This window comes from Cibotium barometz, chromosome 40, assembly GCF_041138505.1.
Source record: "Cibotium barometz isolate CiBa-2024 chromosome 40, ASM4113850v1, whole genome shotgun sequence".
Lineage (NCBI taxonomy): Eukaryota > Viridiplantae > Streptophyta > Polypodiopsida > Cyatheales > Cibotiaceae > Cibotium > Cibotium barometz.
In genome coordinates, this window is record NC_141085.1 from 39,205,433 (window position 1) to 39,218,405 (window position 12,973).

Here is a 12,973-nt window from a genome sequence, read left to right on the forward strand (position 1 = left end):
TTCCTGAACATCTATGTGTGTGTGTGCATGTGTTTATGTGGAGTGGAGGAGCGTCTAGGAGCAGTCTGCCGTCCATCTGTGTGAGTGACCGGTCTTTTGTGCCGGTGTGTGCCACCATGCACGTGTGTGTGTGTGTGTGTTGTGTGAGAGGTGTGTGTGTGTGTGTGTGTGTGTGTACACGGTGCGCCTGTACGAGTGTGTGTGTGTGTGCGGCTGTGTGTGTGTGTGTAGTGTGTGTGTTTATGCGCTTCTTCTTGTCAGTTCTTCGCACGCCATCCTCTCTCCCCGTGCAGCTTCGCCTTCCTTTTCAGGTTCAGTTCGCATCTGCAGATTTTCTACAGTCCGAAATCAGTTTCAGAATTCCAGTGTACAAAGCTTTTTTTGATTCGCATCAGCAGAAGTCAGTTTCAGCATTCCAGCAAATAGAGCTTCTTTTTGATTCGCATCAGCAGAAATTTTTTAGGCTACTGTATACAGCATACAGCTTTCATTAAAAAAAAAAGTTGTTTGGCAGTGTTGTACAGACTTTACTCTTGCAATTATGTCTGAGACTGTTGTGACCTATGCTCGCCGGGATAATGTTGTAGACAGTAACAAGAGGCAACATACTGCAATTGAATCTGTCACCATGATTAAGCAAGATTCGTCGGATTCACAGTTTGTATATGAGGCTTTATGTGAGGACTTTGTAGACAGTCGTGTCAAATGGAAGGCCCGCCTCCTTCTTTCAGTTATAAGGTTAAATTGCCGACGATTGTGTCTCCTCTGCGTAGATACTCAGAGAAAGGAATTATCCTCTTCTTTCCGGGCAAAATGCCTTCTGCGCAAGAAGTAGCTCAATGGATTCAGTCCATTCTAGGTGGACCCTTTGTAGATGGAGTTCACTTTGCAGCAAGGGGTTTTTATGATGTTTTACTGTCTGATGGTCAATATAAGCAGCAGATGCTTGAAACTTCTCCCCTTATGTTTGGTATACAGTTGGTACATGTGTTACCTTGGTCCCCGACCAAGGACTATCAGTCCTTGATTAGGCATTGTTGTCCTGTTTGGGTCGAGGTCGTGGATTTTCCGGAATATTTGAGGGAACATTTGCCAGGTATAGCAGCCACTCTGGGCAAAGTGGTTTGTGCACCTCGTCCTACAGGAAACAAAAATAGATTTTGCATCTTGTGGGATACGGACCATGAGCAACCACCTGCAATTGCTGTTGAAGTAGAAAATGTGCGTGGCATGGGTGCACGTTATTTCAAATTAAATTGGGGAGTCTTTGCAGGTGCTTGTTTCACTTGTCATAATTTTGGGCATATGGCTTCTGAATGTCCTTCTCTGCTGCATCCTCCGCCGTTATCTGTTGTACCTCCCATTTCAGCGAATGTGCAGCCTACTCAAGTTAAGGAGATACCAACAAATCAAGCCACTCGAAATACTCAAAAGGAGAAAGAGAAAGGAAAAGCTAAAGTTATTCCACAAGTTGTTTCTTCTTTGGCCGTGCCTAATCAATCCAAGGATAAAGGAAAAGATAAAATATCTTCGATTGAATGGAAAACTCCGAAAAAAGCTACTATGGTTCGTCGTGCTCCTATTCCTTCATGTAATTGGACTGCATCTACCACTATTGCACAGTCTTCTACTTCTTCGACTATGCTTTCTAGAATATGGTCGGATGTAGTTCGAGGTGCTTCCTCGAGTATGGATGCCGTAAATGCTTTGGATATGTGTGTTGATACGAATATGCATGAGTCTCTCTTGATTCACGGCGAGGGCTCTCTCCCTGATTCAGTTGTTGTTATGTAGCATTGATTTTTGCTGGCTGTTCACTGTATATACCTTTGTACAGATTTGATGTTTGATGCTCCAATAAAATGTCTTTCGTACAATATTAGAGGACTTTGTGATCCTGGTAAATTTAGGCTGTTTTGGCACTATGTACATAAAATGCAACCTCATCTGGTGTGTGTGCAAGAATACAATCAGCATACCTTAGTGGGTCAATCAGGTCACTTTGCTGGTTATGATATATTTTATGCGGGCACTCAGCATTACTCGGGAGTTTTTATGCTCGTTAAGCATGATCTGCAACCAATGTTGGCCTACAATGATTCTGCTGGCAGATGGATGGTCATTCAATGTTCATTGTATGGACAAATTTATGAATTTGCAGCAGTTTATGCGCCACAAAGCTCAGCTGATAGGGCAAATATATGGTCGCAAATGTGGGCTTATCCCTGGCTCCATAATGCATTCCTTTGTGGAGATTTTAATAATGCTCCATCTCCTGAATTTAATTCCACTCGAAGAACTCATATGCTTGGAGCTGAACGCAGAACATGGAATGATTTGCTCTCTTCCTGCAATATTTTGGATCTATGGCAGCATGTATTCCCTCGTCTGCAAGGGTTTACCTTTAATCACAATGCTTTTCCACATATCTGGACACGTCTGGATCGTTGGTACTTGTTACATGCAGACCAATACGATGATTTTGTTTGCAAGCTATGGATTGATCGCTCCATGTTACTCTCTGATCATTCTCCTTTATGGTTAGGCCTTTATTTTGATATGCCACAGGATGTTTCTATTCTTCAGAAACATAGGCTGTTGCTTTTAAACAACAGTTATCTTGTGCATGCTGATTTCAAGGAAATGGTTTTGCAAGCCATTGAGCCTTTGCCCCTTCAAATGCATGAGGATATTGACATTGCTTGGTTTCAATTTGTTCAGCGCATGCAGGGTGTGATCTGTGATTATGGTCGTTATTACATGGCCGACTTGCGGAATCGGATCTTGCAGGCTAAAGAAACATGTCAATCTATGACTGATCTTGCTCAGTTTCGGGTTTTAAATACCAATGAACAAGAATCTTTAATGCAAGCTAAGCACTTCCTCATGCTAAATGATCAGAGAAAATTGCAAAAATGGCTGACACGTTCGCGACATCGAGCTATCATAGACAAGGGTTGCTCTTCCAAAGATTTTTTCAAAAATCTACATGCTTCAAGACAAAAGGAATGCATCAGAAGGGTGAAAAAATCTGATGGTCAATGGACTCATTCTTTGTTGGAGCTCTCGTATATTGCTAGTCAGCATTTTGCAGCTCTTTTTGCTAAACTGCCAACTACTTCACCTGACATACTTAATGCTCGTTATGCTTTATTGCATCATGTTCGGCCCATTATTTCTCCACAGGATGCTTTGGAATTAGAATCTCCGTTCACTGATATTGAACTTAAAAATGCTTTACGTTCAATGGGTCGATGGAAATCTCCCGGATGGGATGGATTGACAGTGGAATTTTTCCATGTGTTTTGGCCTCAGCTGGAACAACCATTGCTGTATATGATCAATGAAGCTTGGGCAAATGATGCACTACCATCTTCTTGGAAAGAAGGATTGGTTAAGCTTTTTCCTAAACGGGATCTTTGTGAAGCTTTTTCTGATTGGAGGCCCATTACTCTTATGCCTGTCATCTATAAGCTTCTGACTAAGATGTTGGCAAATCGTATTAAAGGATTTTTACATGGTGGTTTGCATCCTGCGCAATATGGTTTTGTGCCTCGCAGGCAAATCAATGATAATTTGTCTAATGCTTATATTGCCATTGAATACGCCAAATACACAAAGCAGGATGTACTCATTTTGCAGGTTGATATTGAGAAAGTTTTTGATTCTGTGCATTGGGACTATATAGCTATGACTATGAGTTATCTTGGTTTCGGTGCAAAGTGGCAAAATATTGTGTATTGGCTCTATAATGACAGTGATGCTTCTTTGATTTTGAGCTCTTCTCTATCAGATTCTTGGAAATTGGGACGTTCAGTTCGCCAGGGTTGTCCGCTTAGTTCCTTGTTGTTTGCTATTGCCACACATCCTTTTCTTTGCTACTTGGATTTTTTGCAAGCTATTGATGAATTGCATGGCTTACAGCTTCCTGTTGGGCATACTTTCCTGGCTCAGGCTTATGCTGATGATTCTTTTTTTATGCCCAAGAATACGCAACAAGATCTTCAGAGATTAATGGAGGCTTTGGAACTTTTTGGTCTGGCTGCTGGTTTGAAAGTAAACTTCCGTAAGTCTACCTTGCTTGCGCTTAATGTACAGCAATGGCATCATGTATTGTGGCCCGGTGGAATACCTCCTGGTGGACATATCGTTCGTCATTTGGGTTACCCTTTGGGTTGGCAGCTGTCATCTTCACAAATGATTCAATGGGTTATGCTAAAATTGAATTGCAAAATTGATTATTGGCAGCTTTCCACTTGGCCTCTTCATGTACGTCTCAGGATAGTGCAGGCTATTGTAATGGCTTACATACAGTTCTTTCTTCCATTGATTATGTGGAGGAAAGCTGATATAGATCGGTTTATGTCTCTGGCAATGGCAATTGTGTGGAAAACGCAACATCGTAAAAAGGGTCTTCGTCTTTTGTCAATGCCAAAGATGTGTTCTCCAAAGATACATGGTGGCTTGAACATATTGAATATTCATTTTCATGTGCTTGCTCGTAAATCCACTTTGCTGTTGGAATTTGTACAACAGCGCCAACCATGGGCTATTATGTTGGGTCATATGTGTATGTCTATGTCTTCACCTGCTTTTGGAAAGTGGATTGTTACGTATTGGGATGCAATTTTCAGCCATTTCGATGGAAAGATTGTCGGCTGCCCTCTTTCATCTAAGTTAATTTTTGCCTGGAAACAGGTAACGCAATATCTTTTTTGGAATCCCAGGCTTAATGCGCAATCTTCTTCGCTTCGCCTTGAGAGTATTCATTGGTCAAAGGCTTTTGATGTTCCCTTGGCTCTACGTGAGCCTAGGAAGGCATATTTCCTTTCAAAGAAAGGAGTTTATCTTATTGATGATGTTTTGGATGCTGGTGGCCATGTGCTTTCTTTTGTGGTTGCCGCCAGGAAATTTTTCTTTTGTGGTTGCCGCCAGGAAATTTGGTCTGGGGATGCATTATAGATCAATCTGGCAGCTTATTCGAGAGCTTCTTGCTCCTTTTGAACCAATCGCAGATTTGGATCGTTCTGATCGTTTGGTTGATTAGAGCCTTAAAAGAGAACAACCTGCACGAGGCCCTTTATCAATGGCTAAACTTTCGGTTCATTCGATATATCATCTCTTGTTGCCTGCCTCTTGGGTTCAAGAACATGCAAATCAGATTTGGCATCTTCATAAAAGTCAGGCTTGGTGGAAACAGCGGCTTCATTCTCTTTGGAAATGCAGTCTTCCTTTGAAAAGTAGACTTTTTTTATGGAGATGCTTGATTGGAGTCTTGCCAGTCGGCCTTTTCTTGGCTAGGCGACTTTTGGCACCTTCAACTTGTCATAGTTGTGGTGCTTCTCAAGAGACAGTCTTTCATCTTTTGTGGAGTTGTCCTCTCACCAGGACTTTATTGGATCGGATTGCTGCACGTTTGAGAGCCCGCTTCCGACAGGCACCCTTTGGATACTTTTGGATCTTCGGTCTTCTCCCTTCACCCCTTAGATCCTATAAAGTCTTCTTTGATTGGGTTCGCTATTGGGCTTTATGGACTACCTGGCAGTCTCGCAACAGGATAGTTTTTGCTGGGCCTCATTTGGATATTTACTCATTCTTTCATTCCTCTCTTCAGCAATCTTTATATGACTGTCTCTCTCTTCATGAGATTGACTCATCTCTGTATGCTCTTTTTACAGATTGTTTTTAGATGTTTAACTATGTTCACACTGAACATAGTGAACACTCTAGCAGTCTCCCTTGTATATGGTCTTTTTGGTGGGTTTTCCTCGTTTTGAGGTTTCCCACCTATAATTAATGACATGAAGCTTTACAAAAAAAAGTGTGTGTTGTGTGAGATGATCCGAGTATCTGAGAACTGGGTGAGTGGCAATGACATATAAGAGGGCACTGAGTGGACACCCTTGTTTGACCGAACGACCCAAGGACCAAGATTGAGAAAGATGATTGCCAAGGATGCATTGGGCTGTAGAGTCAGCATACAAGCAGTAGATGACATTAGCCATTTTTGGCCCGAATCCCATCTGAGCCATTGTCTGTGAGATAAAATCCCAGTTGACCATGTCAAAAGCTTTAGCAAAGTCCACTTGCATAATAAAAACATCCTGGTCAGAATATTTTGCATATTCAATAGCCATGAGAGCATTGCCAATATTATCATGGATCTGCTGCCTAGGAACAAAGCCATATTGCAAGGAATGCAGACCCTCATAAAGCACTTGGTGAAGACGGTGCACCAGCATTTTAGCAAAGAGTTTGTAAACAACAGGCATCAATGTGATGGGCCTCCAATCCATGAGATGCTCACACAAATTCCGCTTGGGGATGACTTTAACTATGCCATGCTTCCATGATTGGGGGAGTACTCCTGTATGCCAAGCCTCATTAATCATTTGTAGGATAACACCTTTAAGGTCTTCCCAAAAGTGTAAGAAAAATTCCATCGTGAGGCCATCATACCCTGGTGCCTTACCAGTGCTGAGATGGGACAAGGCATCATCAAGCTCCACATCAATGAAAGGCATATCAAGTTTGAGAGCTTCATGTGGGTTGAGAATGGGAAGAACATGCTGTAAAAGAGTATCCCGAGCTTGTAATTCTTACAAAAAAGTGGTAGCAGGGGGTGCAAACAGTTTCTGAAAAAAAAGTGTGTGTGTTGTGTGAGCCCTTCGCCCCTGCATGGTCTTGCTCTTCTTGTGCGCACCGCCTGTCTCTTTCTAGCACGCACACGTGTGTGTGTGTGTGTGTGTGTGTTCTCGAGGCGGTGGCTGGTCAAGGTGTCTGACCTCTACGTGCTGCTCGCCAGGGCCTATGCATGCTGCTTTTGCTCTTCGTCTCAGTTTAGGCCTTCGCTTGTGTGTATGGCCGTGTTTTCGGTCCTTTTCAGCGTTGGTTCGTGTCTCTTTCCTTGCTTCACCTCTCTCTTGTTCTTAGTCACTTGAGGCTTGTGTATGTGTGTGTGTGCATGTTGCTTTGTGTGTTTGTGTGTCTTTGTTTTTCTTTCCTTTCCTTCATGGCACAGTCTATAGCTACTTATCGTAGACGGGATTTGTCTGTTGAGCCCAAACGCAGATAATTACAATCTGATTTGTAGCCTCTTGGTTGTGAGAATCTAGAATTGCAACAGTTCTGTGACACTCTTGAGGAAGGATTTGCGGACGTTTGACAAGAATGGGATGCGCCTGTGCTTGATTTTCATTTGAAAATCCTTGGCCATGTTCTCTTTGATCTTGTAATGAAATTGTCACAGAAAGTAGTAATTCTTTTTTTTCCTGGTAAAATGCCCGCTGCAACAGATGTTGGTCAATGGATAAAAGCCATGGTTGGGGGATGCTTCATGAAAGGGGTTTACTCTGCAGCGCGAGGTTTTTACGAGGTGATTCTCACTGAATCCATGTACAAACAAATGCTGTTGGAAAAGTCGCCTTTGTTCTTCGGACAACAAATGGTGCATGTTTACTCTTGGTCGCCCACCAAAGATAATCAGAATTTTGTCAAGCATAGATGCCTTGTGTGGGTAGAAGTGGTGGATCTCCTGGTGTATATGTGCCGTGCATTGCCTTTTTTGGTTGAATCACAAGGTAAGGTTGTATGCCCTCCCAGATCTTCTGGCAGTGTAAGTAGATTCTGTATCCTTTGGGATACATACAAACAAACCCCTGACAGGGTTGCAATGGATGCCGAAATGCAAGGAATCCCAACACAGGATATTTTCTTTAAGCTTAAATGGGGAAATTTCGTGAGTTCCTGTTTCACTTGCAAAAAGTTTATGCATATGCAATCGGAATGTCCGTTGCTTTTATTGTGGCTGCCTGTTTTGCAGCCATGCCCCCTCCTCAAGTTTCTCCTGCAGCTTCAGTGCAAACTCAAAAGGGAAAGAATGTTACTTAGTTACAGCATGTAGTCCTAGATAAAGGGAAAGCAAAAGTTGCCACAACAAGCTTTCATGTGGTAAATGGGAAAGATAATGATTGACTTGATTCTAATGCATGGCAAACTCCCAAAAAAAAACTCTAGAAAGAGGCCTCTGGTCCCTCGCAATTGGACAAAGGATTCTTCTACATCTGGATCGACTTCTACGTCTAGATTGACTACTCCGGTGCCCGATGCTTCAGGCAATATTATAGGAGTCGGTAGGATGTGGGTTGTAGTAGTGTCTGAGAGGTGATTCTTTGTTTGCTCATGGCGTAGAGGCCTCATTGCATACAAATACGGTTGATGATCAAGCTATGGAACGCTCTCTACATGGTCACATAGGCAGTCAGGCTGCCATGCAAGTTGGCATAGCCTCTCTTTTCACTTGTATTGTAAATATGTTCATACCAATCAAGTGCTTTACTCATAATATAGAAGCCCTGTGTGATGTAAATAAATGGAGGCTTTTTTGGTCATATGTAAATACTGTGCATCTCCATGTGGTTTGTTTGCAAGATCATAATCAGCACAGTTCTGTTGCAAGACAAGGGGTCTTCTATAGATATCATATTTTGCATGTGGGAACCCAAGCTTTTTTTGGTTCTCTTATAATGGTTAAAGCATGAGTTGCAGCCTATACTGGCTCACAATGATCCAAATGGTCGTTGGCTTGTGGTGCAATCTATGATTTTTTGCAAGAAAGCTATATGAATGTTTATGCATCGCAAACTTTTGCATATAGAGCTGCGATGTGGCGCTCCTTATGAACATATCCATGGATTTTAAATGCTTTTATTACAGGGGATCTCAATAATTTGCTTGACTTTCATGATAACACCTCTCACCACTCTCACATGATGTGTTCTGAAAAGCAAGATTGGGCTTAGACAATGACTTCTTTAGATGCATGTTTGTGGACATAGCTCATGCCACATTAAAAGGGTTAGGACACAGCTCATGCCACATCAAAAGGGTTATACTTTTCATCATGATAATGTTACGCATTATTGGGCACGCTTAGATAGATGGTATCTTCTCAATGCTGCTCAGTATGATGCATACATATGTAAAATGTGGATTGATTACACATTGCGCCTCTTTGATCATTCGCCGGTATGGCTTGGCCTTTACTTTGGCATGGTTGACAATGATTTTCCCATCACTTGAAAGAAGGCTACTTATAATTAACAACAATTACTTGTCAATGCTCATTTCGCTGATTGGTTACGTGCAGCTGCACATCCCGTTGTCCTGCACATGCAAGAGGATATAGATATTTCTTGGTTCAGTTTTGTACAGCGAAAGCAAGCTGTGATATAGCACTATGGCAGATGGTATATGGGAGAGGATAGAAGACGTGCAAGAGTACATTGAAATTAGCCAGCTTAGAGACTTGAATAATGATGAACAAAAGCTGTTAACACAAGCTGAAAATTGCCTATGCCATCATGACAAACATAAGCTTAATAAATGGCAAACTAAGGTTGATAAAGGTTGCTCGTCAAAATCTTTTTTCAAAGACTTGCATACTTCCAGACAAAAACAATGCATCGCAAGGGTCAAAAGAACAGCTTGGACTTGCACTAAAGCTCAGCTTGCGGATGCTTGCCATGAATACTTTCTCGCATGTTTGCTGCCCCTCTACCACTTTTGAGGGAGGATCTTGATGTGCAAGAACTTTTCTTACAACAGATTCTGCTTGTCATCACACGACAAGCGGCCAACAACATGGATGAGCCCTTCACAGATTGAGAATTGGATGATGCTATAAAAGGTCTAGGCAAATGAAGTCTCCAGACTGGGATGGCCTGATAGTGGAGTTCTTTCAAATGTTTTGGAATATCTTGAAATCACCAATCAATCTTATGGTAAATCACTGTTGGAATGTTGGACAGTCGCCATGCTCATGGAAAGAAGATTTGTTGAAATTGCTGCCCAAAAAATAGCACAGTGAAACTATATCGGATTGGCGTCCCATCTCCTTAATGCCTGTCATATACAAATTGGTCGCCAAGATGCTTGTTAATAGAATAAAGGGTGTTCTACATGCAGGTTTACATCCATTGCGGTATGGATTCGTCCCTAGAAGACAAATTACTGACAGTATAGCAAATGCATACATAGGCATTGAATATGCCAAGTATACGCAGCATGATGCTCTCATCATGTAGGTAGACATAGCCGAGGCCTTTGACACACTGCATTGGGACTTTATAGCTCAGGCAATGGACATAGTGGGCTTTGGGCCTAGACTGAAAATGTCAGTTTTTGGCTTTACCAAGAGGGAACAACTAAATGCATTTTGGGTGGAGACCTTTCTACCTCTTGGCATCTTGGGAAACCTGTTCGACAGGGTTGTTCACTTAACATAGCCAAGGCCTTTGACACACTGCATTGGGACTTTATAGCTTAGGCAATGGACAGAATGGGCTTTGGGCCTAGAATGAAAAATATCATTTTTTCGCTTTACCAAGAGGAAAAACTAAATGCATTTTGGGCGGAGAACTTTTTGCCTCTTGGCATCTTGGGAAATCTGTTTGGCAGGGTTGTTCACTTAGTGCGCTAGTGTATGCCATCGCGACTCACCCGATGCTCCTCTACATGACACAAGATGGACAACTTTATGGTCTTTCCATGGTAGATGGTACACGATTTGTGGCACATGTATATGTTGATGACTCTTTCTTTTTTCCCAAGAATACTGAGATTGATGTAAGGACTCTCATGAAAGCACTATCCCTCTATGGTTTGGTTGCAGGATTGCATGTGAATTTTGAAAAATCCAAGTTGCTGCCTTTGAAAATTTATGACTTGCATCAGATTTTGTGGCCGGGTCAGATCCTGCCACCTAATGAGATAGTGAGGCATCTGGGTTACCCCATTGGTTGAGAGTTGTCTTTGAAGGATGAGACTCAATGGGTGATGGGCAAATCGCACTGTAAAATTGAATATTGGAAATTATCTATGTGGCCTCTACATGTGTGATTGCGGATAGTGCAGTCAATTATCAAGGCATATGTGCAGTTTTATCTTCTGCTACTACCTTGGTCACATAAACAAATTGACAATTTCATGTCTAAAGCAATGGAATGCGTATGGAAAACCAAAGCGGATAGACAAGGGCTATGTTTGTTAAGGCGAGAGCTCATATGTTTGCCCAAAATGCATGGTGGGCTCAATGTCCTTAATATTCATTATCATATACTGGCAAGGAAGGCCACTCTTCTACCTGATTTTACAGAGCAAGTCTAGCCATGGGCACGTATGTTGGGAGTTATGTGCACTAACATGCGTACAGATGCATATGGGCATTGGATTATATCAATTATGATGATATAGTCTTTGGGCATTAACCTGGCCGTATTCTGGGCTCTTCATATGTGACTTCTCTTATTGAAGATTGGCAAGCTATCCTACACCATCTACAATGGTCCGGTAGGCCTCCGAATCGGGGTAACTCGATGTTGCTACAGAGTTTTCATTGGAGTAGGATATTTGATCGACCACTTGCTTTGTCTAATCCAAGAAAGGCCTACAATCTATCTATATTGGGCATTGTGGATGAAAATGTTTATGTTTTAACCTTTCCACGAGTCGTCAGGCAACGTAATTTGGGGATGCATTACAAGCCAATTTGGAGAGTCATTTCGGAAATGATGCAACCTTTTCAGCCAGTTTCAATGCTTGAGGAGGCAGGGAGACTTCAAGATTGGCGTTTTGATAGGCAACTTCTAGGATATACTTTGGTGCCTTTTTACCAATTGTCTGCAGCCAGGGCTTACAGGTTGCTCTTATCGCCCCCCAAATCACCTTCGGCATATGTCGAAATCTCTTTGTCAGTGGAGATCTGCATTGAAAAGAATTTGGAAGAGCGGATTGCCCCTCAAGCAACTATTGTTTCTATGGAGATGTATGGTTGGGGTATTCCTAGTTGGAACTTCCGTCACACGGAGGCATATTGCCACTGCATCTTGTAGGTAGTGCTCCCATCCTAGAGAGAGTGTGCCTCATGTTATTTGGTATTGCTTTCACACTCGGGGTTTTCTTGGTGATTTGTCCGGACACCTTAGGGCTCGTTTTCTTGGGAGGCATTTCGGGCGAATGTTTTGGCTTTTTGGTCGCCTTTCTCCTCACTGTGAGCCTTAGTCCCGGACATGTTAGGCACGTACCATGTAGGTCATTCTCCTAGCCTTAGGTGTCAGGGTCAGTCCCTTAACCCACTTGGATAAAGGAACCATTTAAGTCATTTGAGGTTGGGCATGTCCAAGTCAGTCTAGTAGTTGCATTACACAAGCATTTAAAGGTAGATGGACATGGGTCAGCCCCCATGGTCTTGCAAAGCATGTGTAGGGTGCCAAATGGCGTTGGCAAACCCTACATATGTAGTCGGCCAGCATTCGGGTCTGACATCAAGCATTTTTTTGCATCAAATGTTTGTCGGCCAGCAAACTTAATCCTAGCCGACAACAGCTTGCATGAACCGACTAGCCGCAAAAACTCCCCAGGATACGTGCAGGCAAGCCCCCAACATATGACCACTCGGCAAATGGACTAGGGGGTTCCAGATCAAAGGCTGTTGGAGACACTCCTCGGATGCAACTGGAGTGGATTGTTGAAGGGCGTGCCTGAGATGATCCGAAGCACGCATGAGACTTGTTGCAAATTTGTCCTCAAATGCAGGGCTAAATCCATGAGCCCGCATCTTCATGAAGATCCATCTCGTACTTTGGGGCCAAGGGCCTCCCAAAATGGGGGTGTGGACAGATATCCTAGCCAAGAGGAAGTCCTTCTAGGGCTCGCTGCTTGGAAGAAGGCCACAATCTATCAACTTGCCCAAAAGGGCGCAGCTTTGAATGGAGCGGTCGATGATGCCCAGTTCCCCCTGGTGTCACGGCTCAATGATCACTCTCTAGGCCACCTTGTCCCGGGCAGGCCTCCTGTCACTGTGCCAGCCCAAAGAAAGTTTCAGATCAGACTCCCGGGGCTGCGTAAGTGCCAAGGGTCATGTCCCCTCAAAGCCAAAATCAACTCCTTTTAAGCCGAGTACTCCATGCCAGAA

At 43.0% G+C, this 12,973-nt stretch overlaps 1 protein-coding gene across 1 annotated transcript in view; it reads left to right on the forward strand.

Moving 5' to 3' along the window:
- The window catches only part of SEX1 (Pyruvate phosphate dikinase, PEP/pyruvate binding domain-containing protein), a 40,816-nt gene that overhangs the window by 21,559 nt on the left and 6,284 nt on the right, over positions 1-12,973 (forward strand). The gene's annotated exons all lie outside the window — the stretch shown is intronic.